The following is a 22,060-nucleotide window of genomic DNA, read 5'->3' as shown; positions in this document are numbered from 1 at the left end:
CTGGTTTTTTTCTTGCAGTGTCCTGTAATTCTGCAAGTTTGTCTTTCACCCATTGGAAATGTCCAATATTTTTTCTTTTGAATTCTGTATCAGAATGTTTCATCAGACTTTCTGGCTTCAGGAAATCCATTGGTATGGTGTCACTTTTTTGGGGGGTGACATGGTAGTCTGTGTCCTTCTTGATGACGTTGTGGTAGGGTTTTTCATGCCTAAGGTGATGATGCGTTCTTGATCTGAAATCACTGTTACTGATGAAGACATAGTAGTTATTTTTCCTGTGTTCCTGTCTGAATTTCTGAACCATAGCAAGTATCCATTCATGGACTGTGAAAGTGGCCTCGTCTGTTGAATAACTATTACAGCTCAGTCAGACCAAGGCACTCTAGATTAAAGGCAGTTAATTTACTGGTCCTGAGGAGATGGGAGGGTAAGGCGGCGTGGGGACAGGTAGGGTAGGCACAAGCACAGGTGTATACCAGGTAATGAGGGGCCGGGGGAGTAGACACAAGCACAGGTATATGCTGTACGGCTCATGCCTGGTGGGCATAGCTGTCTAGGTGGGCACGTGGGCAGACCTCTCACAGGTTTGCAGCTGTCCCACTCATGTTTGGCAGGGGGTCCTGCCTGAGTGTGGACACACACTGGGACCTCACTCAGGTTACAGATGTCCTGCAGGTGCCCAGCAAGGCTAGCTTCTGGATGGGCACTTGTCAGACCTTCACTCAGTTTGCAACTGTCCCCATCACGCCCAGCTGGGCTACAAGTCTGGGTAGGGATGTGCAGGTACCCGTGCAAAAAACTCACTCAGTTTGTAGATGTTCCGTTCTCACTTGGCCTGACTACCTGCCCCTGTGGGGACTCACAGGGAACTCAGGTTGCAGCTGTACAATTACTACCTGGCAGGGCTGGCTTTCGGTTAGTCACACTTGAATACCTCAGTCAAATTGCAGATGTCTAGAGGGGCCATGTGTGGTGGCAGGTCATGGCAGGGTCGCAGCAGTGAGGATGGTCACTCTAGGGTCGCATGGTGGTGGGGGCAGTTGCTCTGAGGTCGTGTGTCAATGGGGCCCATGTCCCAATTATTAAAGGAAATTACAACTGTATCTTCTCATTTTAATTGACTTCCTTTCTTGTCTCTACCTCTAATACTATAACTATCTGTGTTTCTAAATTGTTCATAGGGTTTTCAGAGGTCAGATATTTCAGAAGTGTGTGACTAGTGCTTCTTCCTAGTCTGTCCTAATCTTCGAGCTCTACTAAAACTTCTAGGGTGATTGCTCTAGAATTTGCTATTCAAATAATACCTGAATGCTGGTGCCAAGAGTGATGACTATGGAGCCAAGCAAACTAAAGCTGTTAACTAACTCCATCTCTTCACCATACATCCTGATGCTGCCAGTTGGTCCAGTAGTGAGAATCTTTGTCTTCTTAACATTGAGCCTCAATCCACATTGGAGGCTAGTCCTTGACCCTCTGTAGCAACCACTTCAGATCCTCCTCAGTTTCAGCAAGCAGGGTTGTATCATCTGCATAATTCAGATTGTTGATGAATCATCCTCCAATCTTGATGTCACATTTCTCCTCATATAGCCTAGCCTCCTGAATAATCTGTTCTGTGTATAGATTGAAAAGGTATAGCGATAGGACACATCCCTGTGATACATGCTTCCCAATTTTGAAGCATGCCATGTTCTTTGTTCTCTTCGGACAACTGCCTCCTGGTCCAAGTATAGGTTTAACATTCGCATGATCAAGTGTTCTGGGATTCCCATTCTTCTCAGAGTCAGCCACAGTTTGTTATGATCCACGCAGTCAAATGCCTTTACATAGTCAATGAAACACAGATAGACATTCCTCTGGCATTCTCTGTTTTCAGCTAAGATCCATCTATCATCACCTACAATATCCCTAGTACCATGACCCCTTCTAAACCCAGCCTGGACTTCTGGTAGTTCTCTGCTGATGTGTTGTTCCAGTCGTTTTTGGATAATCTTTAGTAAAATCTTGCTTGCATGTGAAATCAGTGGGATTATTCTATAGTTTCCACACTCTGTTGGGTCACCTTTCTTTGGGATAGGAACAAATATAGATCTCTTCCAGTCAGTTGGCCAAGTGATTGTCCTCCAGATTTCTTGACACAACTTGATGAGCACATCTAGGGCAGCATCTGTTAGTTGAAATATGTCAATTGGTATACCATCAATTCCTGGGGCCTTATTTTTTGTCAATTCTTTCAAAACAGCTTGAACTTCATCCTTGATCACCGTATCTCTTGCTCATATGTTGTAGTATGTTCATAGACTACCCCGGAAAAAATTAGATATACTGATGCATGAATTAATAACAGAAACACATTTAAAAATGATATGAAAAAATATGTGTAAAATATTCTTGATATGTAATTTTATTAAACTGATACTTAAGAACACCTAAAAGTAAGCTTTGCTGACAGATATATTAACACTTCTTATTTTTTTAAAAAAAACCTGAAGATTGGCCACCGTCTTTTTAATCACTTGCGATGCATCTGAAAGCTAGACAGTAAATAAGAATGACTGAACAAGAACTGAGGCAATTGAATTGTGTGGATAAGAGCCATGACTGTCCCACTGATTAACAAAGGAAAAATAGATAGGTCTTGGAAAAAGTGCAGGCAGAATTCTCCTTGAAGGCAGTGCTGGTGAAGCTTTGTCTCATGTAGTTTGGTCATGTTACTCTAAGGATATTCCTTGGGATGAACATCATGCATTGAAAGGTGTAGGGTTAGCAAAAGAGAGGAAAACCCTCAAGGACATGTATTGACACAGTGACTGAAGCAATGGGATTAACTGTGTCAGATTGTGTGGATGGCACAGAACAGAACTGAGTTGAGATTTATCATTTATATGTGTGGTTTGAGTTGTACTTAACTTCATGGCACATTAAAACAATAGTATTAACCTAGGTTTGTCATCTTCTTAATGCAAATTGTTGATGAATTTTCCTCCTACCTTGATGCAACAATTTTCTTCATAGAGTACAACTTCTCAAATGTTTTTTTTTTCAACATAGGGGCTAAATAAGTATGGAGATAAGATAGAGATCTGACATGCATCTTTCTTAATTTTAAACCTACATTATCCCCTTGATCTGTCCAGAAAACAACTTCTTGGTTTAGATATAGATTTAATATGAGAAAAGTAGATGTTCTAGGATGAAGAAAAGTATGGCATTAGGATAGAAGAAACACCCATCAATAGCCTATGCTATAAAGATGACACATTTTGCTTACTGGAAGTGAGTTGAACTTGAGACACTTAACTACAGAAGAATAAAAGCTATAACCTTCAAGATGGGGTTCACCACTGGTTAATAAGCAACATCATGATAGTTAGAAAAGAAATTGAATTTGTCAATAATTTCATCTTACTTGTATCTACAATCAATATTCTTAGTATCAGCAAAAAAAATTTTTAAAAAATTAAAAATACAAGTTACATTGAGAAAGCCTGCTCGTAGGCAGTTCTCCAGGGTAATGAGGAATGATAATAACAGTTTGAAGACTAAGTTATGCCTGATTCAGACCAGTCTTTTAAATCACTTGTTATGTAACTGTGAGCTGGGCAATTAACAAAGAGTATTGAGTTGTGGTATTGAAGAATAATATTGAATATTCTATGAACTACCAAAAGAATAAACATATGTCTTGGAGAAAGTGAGACCAGAATGCTCCTTAAAGGCAAGGCTGGTGAAAACTGGCCTCACATGCTTAGAACAAGATTCAGAACTGTTATTCATAGAATCACTATGACTTATACATGACTTGATGGCATATAACAGCAACAGCATACTGTTAAAAAGAATCACTAGCTATTAGATATAGTTATATGACTATATATGGCAAATAAATCAAATTAGATAGATGATAGATAGATAGAAAAAAATGGACCATAAATTGACTAGTTGTGTGTATGGGGAACTTTTGGAAGTGTAAAGTGAGATAGAAATATATACAAATATATTAATATATTCATATATTTGTGTGAAAACTAATTTGTACACCTAATATTTCTGGTGCCTATAATCATATGGAATTTGTATTTTAATTAGAGAAAGAAAGGACAGAAATAGAGAGAGGTGAGCTTCTTTACTTTCTATAGTCATTGGTTTTTAAACACTCACTGTAAAAATTAATATAAAACTCTTTTCTCCATCATGAAAGGAGTCAGCTGACACTTGAATCATTAGTATGGAGCCCTAGTGGCTAAGTGTTCAGGAATACTGCTGCCAACACAAAGGTGTGGGACTAAAATTGAAGAAAAAAATGTAAAGATATAAAAAATTGTTATTGTTAATATTATTAATATTGTTGTCAGAATAGATCTGATCCCTCTTCTATCCTGTGCCATGCTCACACTTCCTGACACACTAAAGCCCATCGCAGCAGTCACCATGTCAATCTACCTGGTCGAGGGTTTTCCTCTCCTTCACCAACCCCTCCACCTTTCCTAGCATCATGTCCCTTCTACGAAACAGCCCTAATTATTTAATAAATTAAACAAAGGAACATAAATCTTCATGATTCTTTTCTGTTATTTACTTAGCTGTGTAAATTCAATATTGAAACAGAGTTTATATATTATTTTTATTATAGATAAGCCACTTTAAATTGATTTTTCATCTTTCGTAGTAGAAAACATACTGACTTAAAGAATTTAAAGAATATAATTGTTTTGAGAAATTTATATAGACTCCCCCAAAGTATATGCCTTTCATTCTCTTTCTGAACATAAAATTCAGCACATAAAAAAACAACAATCTACACTGTGACATTTTGGGGGTCTTAAATTTAGTATGCATTAAGTGCAAAAGTTATCATATTTGTTCCTGTTGTTAGTGCTGTTGAGTTGTAGACAACTCATCACAACCCTATGAATGAAAGATCTGAACACTTGTATAACTTACATCATTTTTCCAAGTTCATAGGGTTTCCAGAGGCAAACTATTTCGGAAGTGGATGTCACTCCTGCTTTCAAGCTTGTTTTTATCAGGGAGTTTCAGCCCCTATATTATATACTTGAAACAAATCAACTGGTATACCATCAATTCCGGGGACCTTACTTTTAGTCAGTGCCTTCAATTCAGTTTCTACTTTCTCCTTCATTACCACTGGCTCTTATTCATATGGTACTTCATGAGATTTTTCTGTGTCGATCAGTTCCAGAGTGGTTGTACCATTTTGCCATCCTACCAACAGTGCGTGAGAGTTCTAATCTTTCCACATCCTCTCCAACATTTATTGCTTGCTGTCCTATTAAACTCCACCAATGCTACTGGGGTCAGATGGTATCTTATTGTGGGAAAACCCACTCACATTTAAGCTAAATAACACCGTACTTTAGCACTCTTGGGCTATAGAAAAAATACAAAGTTAAGTTTTAAAAGTTCCTTGAAATAAATGACAATGAAAATACCATATTTTAAAGCTCTGCAATACAACTAAGGCAATCCACAGGGCACAGTCCATAACAAAAGGCAACTATATAAATAAAGGAAAAAAAGGAGAAAAATAAACTACTTAACACGCCCAGCAAATAGGAAAAGAATATCAAGTTAATCCCACAGCCTCTAGGAGAAAGGAAATGATAAGAACAAGGGTTAAAATCATGAACACAGAAAAGCAATTACAAGCATCAAAAATACAAGCAGGGGTCAATTGTCAAAACGGTCATCACAGCAGACAAAGTATTAGCAAACTAAACAAAAGAAAAGAAAAAGAACACATAAATAACTAGAAAAAGAAATTAACAAGCGACATCACAACAGAATTTATGTATCAATAGTATCCCAAGCTTCAATCGGTGGCTTTGAAAACATGATCATTAATATACAGACTATGTAGCTATCAAAATCAACACTTTCAGCCATTTTTTTAACGAATAATATTTGGGAAACTGGAAGATCATAATGTAACATTATGAAAAATCTCCAAATGAGATTCTCTAGATATATACACCATTTTGGATATTATCCCTCAATACCTTTGACATAGTTTGAAAAGCTAGTGCATTATGAAGAAAGTATCCTCTGTTCTCTCTTTATGGTTTCTAACCAAATTTGGAAAGCTATTTGGAGACAAAATGTACTCTCAAAAAATAAATAAATAGATAGGTAAAAGCAGAATGAAAAACTTCTGGAGAAAAAACAAGAAATTTTTCTCTTAATGGAGTAAAAAGTGTAAAGGACTTGAGATCAGTAAGTTGAAGGTTGAGCTGGTACTCTCCTACTGTTAGGAACAAGACACTTAAAATACCCAAGTTCCATGTTCTTTACTGAAAAAATGTTCAAAACTTTTTAAGACAGTGATGTTTTGCTAAAACGTTAAATTTTAAGATGAGGAGAATCTCAAACACTGGTTTTTGTTATTTCACATAAATCTTGATTGAAAATATTGTAGCTTTTTCATATAATAAAAAGTAACTGACTTAAATCATTATAAAGCAGATGGGGCTGTGAGACCATTTAACTTGTTCTGAAATGATAAAGCGGTTTGTGTTTCCATAAATAGCAAATCACCTTTAAAGTTTGTTGTTGTTGTTGTTATGTGCCATTGAGTCGCCTGCTACTCATAGCGACACTATGTACAACATCCCTAAATGCTGCCCTGTCCTGTGCCAGTCTCCCTGCCTCCAACACACCCACTTCCACTATTCCAGTCACTGAATCAATCCATCTCATAGAGGGGCTTCCTCTCCTGAGCTGTCTCTCCACTCTCCCAAGAATGATGTCCGTCTCCAAGGACTGGTCCTTCCTTGCAACCTGTCCAAAGAATTTACCTCAGATGATTTCAAGGTAGGAATATGAACACCATATACCTATGCCTAAAGTAATAGGCAAATTTTAAATATTTCAGTTTTTACCCTCCATAATGTTACTTATCATTTATTCTAGCTTTTAGCTGACATTGCAGTGATCTATTGGAGGCACCAAATCACAGGAGATTGTTAATCTTTCTCTCACACAGCAGACGGTGATTTCAAAAGATGTGCCTTTAGAATGGTGATGTCATCTAGTCAGCTCCTACCAATAGCAACATTTTATACAACAGAATGAAGCATTGTCTGATCTTGTAGCATCCTCACAATTGCTGCTATGTTTAAGCTAACTCTTGCAGTTAGTATGCCAATCCATTTCATTGGAAGATCTATTTCTCACTGATGCTCTATGAATAATATCTTTCACCAGGACCCTTCTGGTAGCATCCCAGTGTTATGTGACATGAAGTCTCACTAAATTTATTTCGAAGGAGCATTGTTATCATACTTCTTTGAAGACAGATTTAATTGTTCATTTTATTGTCCACCTAAATTCAATATTCTTCACGAGCACCACAAAAATGTCTAATGTCTTTAGTTCTCTTTCTTCTTTGTCCCAATTTCATATGAAAATGAGGTGATTGAAAATATCATGACTTGGGTCAGACATGTATCACATTTATCTAATGAAATAAGTAATTTGATATCTTGAATGTTGCTTGCATAAGGCTTTGATTGTTGATTCAAGTAAAATATTTGACAACGTCTATCATTCATTTATTTTAATATTGTTTATTGTTAGATTTGAGAACTTTAAAAAAATTATGTTCCAGTATGTTTTATTTAGAATTTTGAAAATTACAAAAATCAGTACCAAACTAACCACAGAAAAGCTTACAATTTTAAACAATAAAAAATCAGTACCAAGGTAAGCACGAAATGGTGGATGCCAAAAATGTCCCAAAAGTTTATTATTTTAATCAATTCTATCATTTTCAGCATTAACTGGTCCTTCTCTTCATGATCAAAAATTCCCTAACTCCTGTCAATTGGTTTTGGTCTTGGCAATTTTCTGGATAGTCAACAAGAATCTTAAGCAGATGAAGGAAAGAACTGTTTAATAGGAATATGTAAATTAGATATCATTTGTATGACAACAATCCAAAATGAGAGGTGCATTGCACAGTGGACAAGGAAAGGGATGGGGTGGGAAGGGAAGAACTTACACAACAGTGAACGAATTTTTAAAAATGTTAACGTTGGGGAGGAAGGGAGGAAAATGTACAGCAATGAATGAGTGAAAATCCAACTTTTAAAAAAAGTTTTGCTAAAATAACAATTAAAAAAATAAAAATAAAGACACTCAAGCAGCTGTTGAGAATATCAAGTAGGTCTAAGGCAACCTACTCAGGACAGGAGGCTATCCTAAGCAAATAAAGAGGGAGAGCCTCTAAGAGTCCCCAAATAAATTTTCTTTTATTGGAATGCTATGGCATAGACCATACACCCTAGGGGAGATACGGGCAGAGATTTGAGCCATACTTTAAAAGTAAAGCTTTGTTGTTATGTGCCGTTGAGTCCCTTGTCAGTCATAGCGACCCTATGTACAATAGCCCTAAATCCTACTCTATCGTGTGCCAATCTCACTGCCTCGGACACACCCATTCAGATTATCCCAGTCACTGAATCAATCCACCTCATAGAGAGTCTTTCCCTCTGGCACCGTCCTTCCACCCTCCCAAGCATGATGTCCCTCTCCAAGGACCTGCCCCTCCTTACAACATGCCCAAATAATGTCAGACGAAGCCCCAGAATTCTTGTCTCCAAGGAGCCACCTGGTTTAACCCTTTGCAGAATGAATCTGCTTGTTTTCTTGGCAGTCTATGGTACATTCAATACTCTTCTCGAGCACCACAGCTCAAAGACATCAATTTACTTTCTATCCTTCCTAGTCATTGTCCATCTCTCTGATGCATAACAAGTGATTGCAAAGACCATAGCCTGTATCAGGTGCACCATAGTCTACAGTGTGACACCACTGCTCTTCAGTACCCTGAGAGGTCCTTAACAGCAGGGACTTTTCCATCATAATTTGGTTTTCTTTATTTCCTGGCTACTAGTGTCAAGAGTGTTGACCGTGGAGCCAAGCAGACTAAAGTTTTTAACAATTTCAATCTCTTCACCATCCATTCTTATGCTGTCAATTGTTCCAATGGTGAGAATCTTTGTCTTCTTGACATCAAGCTTCGATCCATACTGAAGGCTACAGTCCTTGACACTCTGAAGCAAGCATTTTGGGTCCTCCTTAGTTTCAGCAAGCAGGGTTGTGTCATCTGCATAGTGCAGATTGTTGATAGGTCTTCCACCAATCCTGATGCCACACTTCTCCACATAGAACCCAGCCTCTCAGATAATTTGTTTTGCATACCAGTTGAAAAGGTATGGAGACATAGGACACATCCCTGGTATATACCTTTCCCAATTTTGAACCATGCAGTGCTTCCTTGCTCTGTTCTGATGACTGCCTCGTGGTATAAGTATAGGTTTTGCACTAGAATGATCAAGTGTTCTGAGATTCCCATTTTTCTCAGATTCAGCCACAGTTCACTTTGATCCACACCGTCATATGCCTTTGTATAATCAATGAAGAATAGATAGACATTCTTCTGGTGTTCCTTGCTTTCAGCTAAGATCCATCTAACATCAGCTACAATTTCCCTAGTACTATGACCCCTTCTAAACCCAGCCTAGACTTCTGGCAGTTCTCTGCTGATGTCCTGTTCCAGTCGTTTTTGGATAATCTTTAGTAGAATCTTGCTTGCATATGCAATCAATTATATTGTTCTATAGTTTCCACACTCTGTTGGGTCACTTTTCTTTGGAATGGCAACAAATATAGATCACTTCCAGTCAGTTGGCCAAGTGGTTGTCCTCCAGATTTCTTGGCACAACTTGATGAGCACATCCAGGGCTGTATCTGTTAGCTGAAATACATCAATTGATATACCATCTATTCCTGTGGCTTTATTTTTGGCTATTTCCTTCAAAGAAGCTTGAACTTCTTCCTTCATCACCATAGGCTCTTGCTCATATGTTATTTCTTTAAATTCCTCTGTATCTGCCAATTCCTTTCTATATAATGACTCAGTATATTCCTTCCATCTTCTTTTAATACTTCTTGGGTCATTTAATATTCTGCCTAAAGCATTCTTGATTATAGCAACTCAAGGTTTGAATTTGTTCTTCAGTTCCTTGAGCTTAAGAAATGCTGAACAAGTTCGGCCCACGACCCCTTCTAAACTCAGCCTCGACTTCTGGCAGTTGTCTGCTGACGTGCTGTTCCAGTCGTTTTTGAATAATCTTCAGTAGAATCTTGTTTGTATGTGAAATCAATGTGAAATCTTGGCTGTAAAGTTTTAATAAGTTGTTAATTAAATCAAAAATTTTCTTCCATCCACTAGGAATCTTATATTGTTCCTAATTAACTATCAGAGTCAGTTCTGGAAATGCTAATGGTTTCTATTTAGCATGTTCAATCAATATTGGTCTCAGGGCAGATCTCAGTTTTACTACATCTAGCAGAATTCTTCTCCAATTAGACATAATATACATCTTTTTTTTGAGTTGAGCAAATTATGGGTAACTTTGAGAATAATAGGAATCATAGAACACTGTGTTATGGTCATAAGAAATCTATATCTAGACCAAGAGGCTGTTGTTCGAACAAAACAAGAAAACACAGCCTGGTGTAAAACTAAAAAAAAATGTGTCAAGATTTTATGCTTTTTCCATAGATATTAAATCGACTTTGTGCTATAGAACAATATCATTAATTTTACATGCAAGCAATAATCTACTGAAGATTATCCAAAACAGACTGGAACAGCACATCAGCAGAGAACAGCCAGAAGTCCAGCCTGGGTTTAGAAGGGGTCCTGGTACTAGAGATATTGTAGCTAATGTTAGATGGATCTTAGCTGGAAGCCGGGAATATCAGAGGAATGTATATCTGTGTTTCATTGACTATACAAAGGCCTTTGACTGTGTGGACCATAACAAACTGTAGCTGACTCTGAGAAGAATGGGAATCCCAGAACATTTAATTGTGCTAATACGAACCTATACTTGGACCAGGAGGCAGTCTTCAGAACAGAGCAAGGGAAAACAGCAAGGTTCAAAATTGGGAAGGGCGTATGCCAGGGATGTGTCCTGTATCTCCATACTTTTCACCCTGTACACAGAACAGATTATCCCAGAGGCTGGGCTCTATGAGGAGAAATTTGGGGTCAAGATTGGTGGAAGATCTATCAACAATCTGCACTATGCAGATGACATAACTCTGCTTGCTGAAACTGAGGAGGACCTGAAATACTTGCTACAGAGGGTCAAGGACTGCAGCCTTCAGTATGGACTGAGGCTCAATGTCAAGAAGACAAAGATTCTCACCACTGGACCAATTGGAACCCTCAGGATGGATGGTGTAGAGGTTGAGATTATTCATAGCTTTAGTTTGCTTGGATCCACAGTCAACACTCTTAGCACCAATAGCCAGGACATTAAAAGACGTATTGCCCTGGGAAAGTCTGCTGTTAGGGACCTCTCCAAACTACTGAAGAGCAATGGTGTCTCTCTGGAGACTAAGGTGTGTCTGATACAGGTCATGGTCTTTACTATCACTTGTTTTGCATCAGAAAGTTGGACAAGGACCAACGAGGATAGAAGGAGAATTGATGCCTTTGAGCTGTGGTGCTGGAGAAGAGTATTGAGGGTACCATGGACTGCTGGAAAACAAACAGATTCATCCTGGAAAGGGTTAAAATGGATGGCTCCTTGGAGGCAAGGATTCTGGAGCTTTGTCTGACATATTTTGGACATGTTGTAAGGAAAGACTGGTCCTTGGAGAGGGACATCATGCTTGGTTGGGTGGAGGGACAGCGAAGGAGGGAAGGCCCTCTGTGAGGTGGATTGATTCAGTGACTGGGTAATTGGGATGGGAGTATCAGAGACAGTGTGATTAGCTCAGGACAGAGCAGTTTCGGGCTGTTGTACATAGCGTTGCTATGAGTCACAAGCAACTGGACGGCACATAACAACATCAACAACATGCTAATATCAAGGTCTGTAGCCTTCAATATCGATCGAAGCTCAACATCAAGAAAACAAAGACTCTCACCAATGGGTCAGTTGGCAGCATCATGATGGATAATGAAGAGATTGAGATTCTTGACAGCTTCAGTTTGCTTGGTTCTACAACCCACACTCTTGTTACCAGCAGCCAGGAAATTAAGACTAGTCAATTGGGAAAGTCTACTGTCAGAGACCTGTCCAAATAGCAATCATGCCACCCTGGAGATTAAAGTGAGCCTGATATGGGCCATGGTCTTTGCAATTGCTTGTTATGTATCATAAAGCTGGACAATTACTATAAATGATAGAAGGTAAATTGATGCCTTTGAGCAGTGGTGCTGGAGAAGAGTACTGAATACATCATGGACTGATAGGAAAATAAACAAGTTCTTCCTGGAAAGGGTGAAGGCAGGCTGCTCTTTGGAGGCAAGGGTGCTGAAGCTTCATCTGACTTACTTTGGACATGTTGCAAGGCGAGACCAGTCCTTGGAGAGGGCCGTTATGTTTGGGAGGGTGGAGAGACAGCGCAGGAGAGGAAGACTCTCATTGAGATGGATTGATTCAGTCACTAGAGTAATGGGGATAGATGTGTAAGGGACAGTAAGATTGGCAAGGTATAGAGCAGGGTTTAGGGTTGTTGTACGTAGGGTCACTATGAGTCATAGGTTATTCAATGGCATATAACAACAACAACAACAGTATGTTAAGGTAATTTTTGATAACCTGAATTTTATGAAGGAGAATGTGGCAGAATGATTGGAGAAAAATTCATTAGTAACCTTTTTTATACAGATGACATGACCTTTCTTGCTGAATGTGAGAATTTGAAGCTCTTTATGCAGAAGATCAAAGACTACAGTCTTCTATATGGATTGCTTCTCAGCATTAAGAAAACAAAAAACTTTCACCACTGGACATATAGGCATCATCATGATAGATGGAGAGAAGATTGAAACTGTCAGAGATTTCACCTTACTTGGATCCACAATAGAGATACTTGCTATAAGCAGTTAGGAAATCAGAAGAGGTAATCACACTGGAAAAATCTCTAGTCAGGGATGTTTCCAAATTATGGAGGAGCAGTTATGTCAGTCTGAGAACTAAGGTGCTCCTTATTCAGGCTATGGTCAGTACAATCATCTACTATGCATCTGAAAGCTGAACAATTGTTGTGATGTTAGAGAAGAATCCTGATTATTCTATGATCTACCAAAGAGCAAACAGGTGAAGTCAGAGTTCTCCTTGGAGGCAATAATGACGAAGCTTCATCTCACATATTCTGTGCATATGGGTAATAGAAGCTATTCTTGGAAAGTGACATCATACTTGGAAAGGTAGAGGGTCAGTGAAAGAGGGAAAGAAAAAAAAGACCTTCAACTAGATGGAATGCCACAGTGACTGCAGTAAGGACTCAAGGATGTCAAAGAATGTGAGGATAACACAGGATAGGATAGGATAGGATAGGATAGGATAGGATAGGATAGGATAGGATAGGATAGGATAGGATAGGACAGGATAGGACAGGATAGGACAGGATAGGACAGGATTCAGATCTGCTGTTCTTTGGGTCACTATGAATCACACTCAAATCAAGGCAATGAATACCAGCAACAAAAAGTTAAGTGTTAATAGAATGGAGTCTCATGATATCAAAGGACAGGAAAGCCAGTTGGAAAAGTAAACCCTTGATATAATAAAATTTTATTTATACAGAAGTTTACAATATTTAAGTTTTATCAGTAAGTGATCCAGCAAGGCTATTTCAACTTCCTATCCCAAGTTATTAATGAGTCTTTTTCCAATTAGGTCTGAGGATTGTTCACATTGTTTGTCTGCTCTAACTGTATTCTCTATGTATAAAAAAGAATATATAGTGAAAGGATACAATCCTGCAGCAAATCTTTCCAAATTTTATATCATTTATTATCTTCTTGTTCTGCTGGAATGAATGTCTTATTGTCTACAATGTGCTTCATTTAAGCACAATTAAGTGTTTTGGAATTCTCATTTTTCTCTATGTCATAAAATGTTTTTAATGATCCATACATGTGGATTACTTTGTACAGTCAATTAGAAACAGATAAATATAGTCCTGTTATTATCTGATTTCAGCAAAGATCGAACTGGTGTCAGTAATGGTATCTTTTGTTCCTTGTCCTCTGCTGAACCCAGCTTGAATTTCTAGTATCTCCTTGTCAATGAACTGCTCAAGTTTCTTTGATTTTGTTTCTTTATAAAATTAACTTCAGCAAAATTTTTAATTTCATGTGATATTAATTGTATTTTTCTATGATTTAAGAAATATGCCATAGATTTCTGCAGCATATATGAATGTCTTGCTGTTGATTGACCAAGTCTTTCAAACTTCATGGCATAGGTAAATATGTACCTGCAGGACTACGTTCACTTATTGATGCTTTTCAATTGATATTCTTTTTTTTCTTTTTTTTATATATATATATTTTTTACAGAGGTTTTGGATTTCCATTCATTCATTGCCGCAATTTTCTCCCTTCCCATCCCTCCCCACCAGCTCGCTTCCCCCTCCGAAAAGAGAAATAAAAAGAAAGAAAAAAAATTCCTTCATTAGTATATAATTCCCACATCCCTTCCCCTCACCCCCAACCCCTAGTACACTTCTCTATGCAACCTTAATTCTGGATTCCTGTGCTAACCATAATACTCAATCATATATCACGTCTAATCTGTTCTTTCCCTCATCTGTTTCAATATACATAATTTATCCAGTTTTTTTCTGTCATACCCCAACCCTGATGTCAGACACATTCTACAACAGTGGCACCATGCAGTATTTCTCCCTTTGTGACTGAGATATTTCACTCACAGTATAGATTGAACTTCTTTCTTCAATAACTTTGGGTCTTAATTATATACTACCACCTGAATGTTGATGGATTATTTTTAATACTTTTTCTGTATTCCTTCCATATTATTTTAATACGTGTTTGTCATTTAATATTTGGCCATAAAATCTTTCATTGTTGAAACCTGAGGCATGATTTTTTTTTCTTTATTTATTTCAACTTGAGAATACTGAATATATTATTTTCTTTTGGTTTTCTAATTCTAGATCTTTGAACAGTTCATTATAATATTTTACTTATCTTCTCCATGTGCCCTTTGAAATAAGTTATCTTATTTCATCATTTCTTTTACCTGTTTTAACTTCTTTACTACCTAGAAAAACTTTCTGAATCTTTTTTTAAATCCATTTTGATTATTTTTTTCTGAAAGCAGGGAGTACCAGAGGAATGTTTACCTGTGTTTCATTGATTATGCTAAGGCATTTGACTCTGTGGATCACAACAAACTGTGGCTGACTCTGAGAAGAATGGGAATCCCAGAACACTTGATCACATTAATGTGAAACCTATACTTGGACCAATGGGCAATCCAGAACAAAGCAAGGAAACACTGCATGGTTCAAAATTGGGAAGGGTGTATGCCAGGGATGTGTCCTATCTCCGTACCTTTTCAACCTATATGCAGAACAAATTACCCATGAGGCTAGGTTCTATGAGGAGAAGTGTGGCATTAGGATTGATGGAAGATTCATCAACAATCTGCATTATGCAGATGACACAGCCCTGCTTGCTGAAACTGAGAGGGACCTGAAGCGATTGCTGCAGAGGGTCAAGGACTGCAGCCTTCAATATGGATTGAGGCTCTATGTCAAGAAAACAAAGATTCTCACCACTGGACCAATTGGTAGCATCAGGATGGATGGTGAAGAGATTGAGATTGTACATAGCTTTAGTTTGCTTGGCTCCATAGTCAACAGTCTTGGCACCAGCAGCCAGGATATTAAAAGACGTATGGCGATTAGAAAGTCTGCTGTTACAGACCTCTCCAAAGTGCTGAAAAGCAATGGTGTCACTCTGAAGACTAAGGTGTGCCTGATACAGGCCATGGTCTTTGCAGTCAGTTGTTATGCATCAGAACTGGACAATGACTAGGGAGGAGAATTGATGCCTTTGAGCTGTGGTCCTGGAGAAGAGTATTGAATGTACCACAGACTGCTAAGAAAAAAACAGGTTCATCCTGGAGATGGTTAAACCAGGCAGCTCCTTGGAGGCAAGGATTCTGAGGCTTCATCTGACATACTTTGGACATGTTGTAAGGAGGGACCTACCAGTCCTTAGAGAGGGACATCATGCTTGAGAGGATGGAGGGACAGTGCACTAGAGGAAGGTGCTCTATGAGATGAATTTATTCAGTGACTGGAGTAATTGGTATGGGTGTATCAGAGATGTGCAATTTGCACAGGATAGAGCAGAGTTTGGGGCTGTTGTACATAAGGTCACCATGAGTCCCAAGTGACTCAACGGCACATAACAACAACAACAACATTCCTTCTTCACATTCCAGTCACCAATTATCATTAACACACCTGATTGCATGTTGGTCAATTTTGGCCTGCAAGATTTGGCAAAAATTCTCAATTTCTTCTTCTTTGGCTCCAGATGTAGTAGCATATGTTTGAATAATAGTTGCATTAATGGGTCTTCCTTGTATAAGTGTGGATACAATTTTATCACTCACAACATTGTACTTTAAGATAGAATTTAAAATGGCCTTTTTAAAAACTATGAATGTAAAATAATACTTCTTCTGTTTTTCATACTCAGAATAATATAATATATGATTATCTGATTCAAAGTGGTCAGAGCTGGTCCTTCTCATCTTACTAATGCCTAGAATGTAGATGTTCATGTTTATTTTCAACAATTTGCAGTTTTCCAACATTTAAGATACGTACATTTCATGTTCTAATTATTAAATGATGTTTGTTATTGTTTTTCCTCATTTTAACTGACTTCCAAGCTAAGCTGTACCACTACAGTACTGGAACTCTTCTCAAAGATTTATTGTCCATAGGGTTTTCAAAGCCCTGTTAGTTAAGAAGTAGATACTCAATCTGCTTCTTAGTCTGTCTTAATCAGGGAGTTCCACCAAAACCTGTCCACTATGGGTTACCCTTATGCCGACTGACTCACCAGTGACACAGTTCTCTGTATCACAGCAACCCAAAGTTATCTCAGTATAGCAAACTACCAGACAAATGCCACTTAGAATAATGCTCTCCCTAAACCCCATAAACACCCTCAGTTGACTGTTAACTAAATCAAAACATTCAATAGATCACCCTGGATCAGTAACAAAATTTTAAAAATCCCCAAATTATTGAGGAGTAATGATGTCAGTTTGAGGACTAAGATGTATCTGATTCAGGCCATAGTCTTTCTGATGACTTGCTATACCTCTGAGAGTTGGGCAATGAATAAGGATGACAGAAGAAAAAATGATGCCTTTGAGATATGGTTTTGGAGAAGAGCACTGAATATTCCATAGACAGCCAAGGGAACAAAGATATATGTCTTTGAGAGGGTGCAGCCAAAGTGCTCTTCGGAGGCAAGAATCCCCTCACATACTTTGGGCATGTTGTTAGGAGGTGCTATTCCTTGAAAAAGGACATGCCGTTGGGAAAGGTGGACGGTTGGTGAAGAAGAAGAAGACTTGAAAAGTGTTGACTGCTGTAATGGGCTTTTGTGTATCAGAAAGTGTGAGGATGGCACAGATAAAGCATGGTTCAGATCTTTTGTTCATAGTATTGTTATGAGTCATACTCGATTTGATGGCACTTAACAACAAGTTTTGTGAACTACGCATGAGTTCAAACCTATTTTATAATTTAGTAGCCATTATTCTAAGTATAAATTTCTTCATTTATAATGGTCTAGTTAATATCCAGTCAAAAGTGTTATTGAGATAAATTGTTTTTTTTCATCTGGTTGTCATCTATTGAATTCCTACTCAAGGCATCCCTCATATGTATCAGATTAGAGCCATTCTTCAAAGATCTTTTAATAATTGACTTTTCATAAGTATATTGTTGATCCTTTCTTATGATTTTTATCTAGGTTGGTCCTAATTTTTAGCATTTTTCTTTACAACTCATTTAGTAAGAGTTTATACTTAAATGAGAATAATGTCTATTAAGTACTTAGTTCAAAGTTAAGTACACAGGAAGTGATTATAAATATTATAGTCCTCCTTACCTATTCTAGAGCCCTAAATAATCTTCATAAAACTATTTCATTCTTTAGGTAATTGATGTTTAATGATATTCAATGAAAATGAGTCATCTTTATGGAAAATCTGAAACATGTCCCTAAATTACCAGGAGAATATCAAGCTAATTAATTGTAATAAAGCAAGGTTTAATCACTTCCAATAATTATATCCTGGGCTTTTGAAAATGAAATCATTATAACTCTCTTCAATGCAATTTTCATATAATTGTCTTGTTTATCTCAACTGATAGATTCAGGCAAAAAAGCATGTCAGGTCATGTCTTGATTCATTCTACTTTATTTCTCATGTACAATAAATTGAAAGCAACATAGTAATTTTTCTTAAGTGTTAACTTATAGAGTACCCAACTTGTAGAAAATAACATGTTGATTTTGTCATTATATTTGAACTAAAGTACCTAACTATCAATAATATTTTACACAGTAGGAAACCGAGTTGCTCGTTCATTGACAGATCTCTGAATTATCAGTATAAATATATTTGTCTTGTCACTTTTAACTCATATGCTGAATTTTACTTTTCACAATTATATCTAATTGCACTAATTTGATAATCAGCTTATTTTCACTATTGAAAAGATCTTTTAAATCATCATCGTATAATTTGCGTTTTAGTACTGCTTGTTACGGGTATGGTCCAGAGACCTGGATGGGCCTGGAATTAGATCTTTGCAAACATCCAGGAAGACAGTTATACCACAACCTTAGACCTTCACAGCCCTCTACCGAAAATGAGCACCAAACAATCAGCTGAATCACCGTTTGGCCAAGTGCTCCTGTCCAGGACCTCATCATGCCAAGCCAGCATAGTCCTCAGTGAGAACTAGAAAAATACATCCTGTGTGATCTTGGAAACTATGTCAATAGTGTTTCAATTACCAGAATAATCACCCATAGTGGACAGGTTGCGGCAAAGCTCCTAAATTCAAACAGACTAGGAAGCAGGACTATCAGCTTCCAAAAGAACTGACCTCCGAAAACCATATGAACAACAGAGAAATGTGAGTAGCTATAACATTAGAGGTAGATCCCAGATGAGAAGTCACTCAAATATGAAGAGAATCAGCTGCAAACAACCATGAATAATTGGAATGCAAAATGTACAAAATATGAATGTAGAAAAATTAGAAGTTGTCAAAAGTGAAAAATAGAAGCCACGACTTTCTAGGTGTTAGTGAACTGAAATGGAGAGACCTGAGCCACTTTGAATCAGACAATCATATGATCTACTATGCAAGGAATTAAAAAACTGAGGAAGAATGAATGGTCCATATATATGGCCAATACACACATGAAGAAATCCTCAAAATCACTAACAATAAAAGAGATGCAAATCAAAACCACAGTGAGAAACTATCTCATCCCAGTAGCAGTAGCAAAATTTAATAAGTCAACAAACAATATAGGTTAGAGAGGATGTGGGAGATTTAAATTCTTATACACTGTTTGTGGGACTATAAAATGGTATAACCACTCTGGAAGGCAAGTTCCTCAAAAAAATTTCCTCAATAATCAGAATATTGATATTCTTTATGACTCAGCTATTTCACTGCTAGGAATATACCATGAGGAAAATAGAACTGAGACCTAAATGAAGATTTGTGCACTGATGTTCATAGCATTCACAATAGCAAAAAAAATGAAAAGAGTCCAAATATTCAATCACAATCAAGTGGATTGAGAAATTATAGTACAATCACGCAAGGAAATACTATGCAGCTCTCAGGAGCAAAGATTTTGAAAAATATTATATAACATGAGAGATGCTAGAGACAATTATGTTGAGTGGAATAACTCAATTGCATAAGGCCAAATACTGCATGAAACTATTATTGCAAAAAGAGAAGGATAATTAGTAAGATGTGAGCAAAAGTTCAAAGGTGGAAGGGGAGGGGCCTTGGAGGCTGAAGGTGAGGATGGGGTAAATGATAGTATCCAAGCATTTGGTGGGATGAAAATAAAGGTGAAGTTATTAGGAAAAATCCAGTGAGGACCTGAAAACGTGGGGTAGTAGTGAGCATGGATACATGGGTGTTTAATTTGATAAAACACAATGTATGGGAATGATCGTGTGAAGCACAATGCAAGTGAAGAAATGTGTGAAACACAATGTATATGAGTGGAACACAATGTGTATGAATCATGTATGCAAATCATTATAAAATAAAATACATTTAAAAAATAATGTCAAGTTCTTTCCTAAAGCACCTTTTCAATGCTTATGTTGAACAGATCATCTGAAAGATAAGACTTTATGAAGAAGAATCAGGATTTGAGGAAGACTCATCAGCAACCTTTATTATGCAGACGACACAACCTTGTTTGCTGAAACTAAAGAGGATTTGAAGCTGTTGTTACTGAGGATCAAGGATTTTAGTCTTCAATAGGGATTGCATCTCAACATCAAGGAAACGAAAATTGAAACCTGAACCTGTGATCACTGTATGAATAATTATAAAAATAAAGAAAACTTATGTTGTACATTTATTTAAATTCTAAAGTTTGTTGGTTGATAAAATCTTATCATCTCTTCCCATGTCCTCAAAAGAGTTTAGAAGAATAAAGATGTGTTGGAATGTGTTTCACTCTGAGAAGTTAAAAAAAGGAGAATGTTTTCAATGAAAAAATGAAAAATCTAGGCCAATAGATGGTGAAAAGATTGAAGTTGTTAATGATTTCATATTGCTCAGATATACAACACCACCAATTGGGACCAGCAGTCAGGAAATCAAACGTGCTAAATTGGGAAAATCTCCTATCAAGAAATAATCCCAGAGTGCTAATGAGCAACAATGTAAGTCTAAAGATGAAGGTGCTTCTGATCCAAATCAGGGTCTTCTCAATTTCTTGCTAAGTATTTGACAGCTGGACAATAACTAAGGATGGCAGGAGAAAATAAGATGCTTTTGAGTGGTGGTGCTGGAGAATAATTTTGAACATACCATGGACTGCCAGGAGAACAAACAGATCTGTCCTAGAGAAGGTAAAACCAGGTTGCTCCTTGAAGAAAAAGATTTTGAAACTCCATATAAAATACTTGGGACATATTTTCAAGAGAGGTCAGTCCTTGGAGAAGGACATCATATTTGGAAGGATGGAGGATCTGTGCAAGAGTGAAAGACTCTGAATTACAACCATTACAAAAATCAATTTGAAATGCCCCAAGAAACTGAACATAGACCTTCCATATGACCCAGCTAGTCAACTGTTTGTAATATACCCTGAGAAAATGAAAGCTGAGGCACAGAGACTTGTACACAAATGTTCATAGCAGAATTATTCACCATAGCAAGAACATAGAAAAAGCCCACATGCCCAACCACAATGAAATGGACTGAGAAACAATCATACATTCATTCACACAATGGAATACTATGTAGCAGGCAGAAGCAATGCTTTTGTAAATTACTACCTAAATGGGAGGGACTACAGAGCATTATGTTTACTGAACAAACTTAATCTCATAAAGACAAATACTGTATAAGACCATTTTTTAGAAAATGGTTGATGGTTATTTTTGGGATTTTTGTTGTTGTTTTAATTTAAGTCTCTTGTTTAGAGTCAATAGGACCTGGCGGAGGGCCTTTTTATTTTTTGTTTTGTTTTGGGGGCTTTTTAAAATGTATTTTAATTAAAGTTTACAGAAACTTTAGATTTCCATTCATTCATTGTTGAACACTTTCCTCCCTGCCCACCCTTACCCCCAGTTTACGTTTCTCCAGGTCATTTTACCAATTCATTTCATCCCGTTCTTTCGCACCCTCTCTGGCGCTCTACTTCACCAAACAAAATGTTATCTTTTAAAAATTAGTCTCTCTTACCAAAAAGTTGCCATCAGGGACCTCTCCAAATTATTGAGGAATAACAATGTCAATTTGAGCAAAGGTGCCATGGTCTTTTCAGTCACTACCTATGCATCTGAGAGCTGGACTAAGGATGAAATGGAAAAAAAAAATCCTACCTTTGAATTAAGGTGATGTAGAAGAGTGCTAAATATTCTATGGACTGTCAAAAGTACAAATA

Source organism: Elephantulus edwardii, unplaced genomic scaffold (genome assembly GCF_000299155.1).
Source record: "Elephantulus edwardii isolate Elephantulus edwardi_28Jun2011 unplaced genomic scaffold, EleEdw1.0 scaffold00137, whole genome shotgun sequence".
In the NCBI taxonomy this organism is placed as follows: domain Eukaryota; kingdom Metazoa; phylum Chordata; class Mammalia; order Macroscelidea; family Macroscelididae; genus Elephantulus; species Elephantulus edwardii.
Note: the sequence above shows the minus strand (reverse complement) of the source record.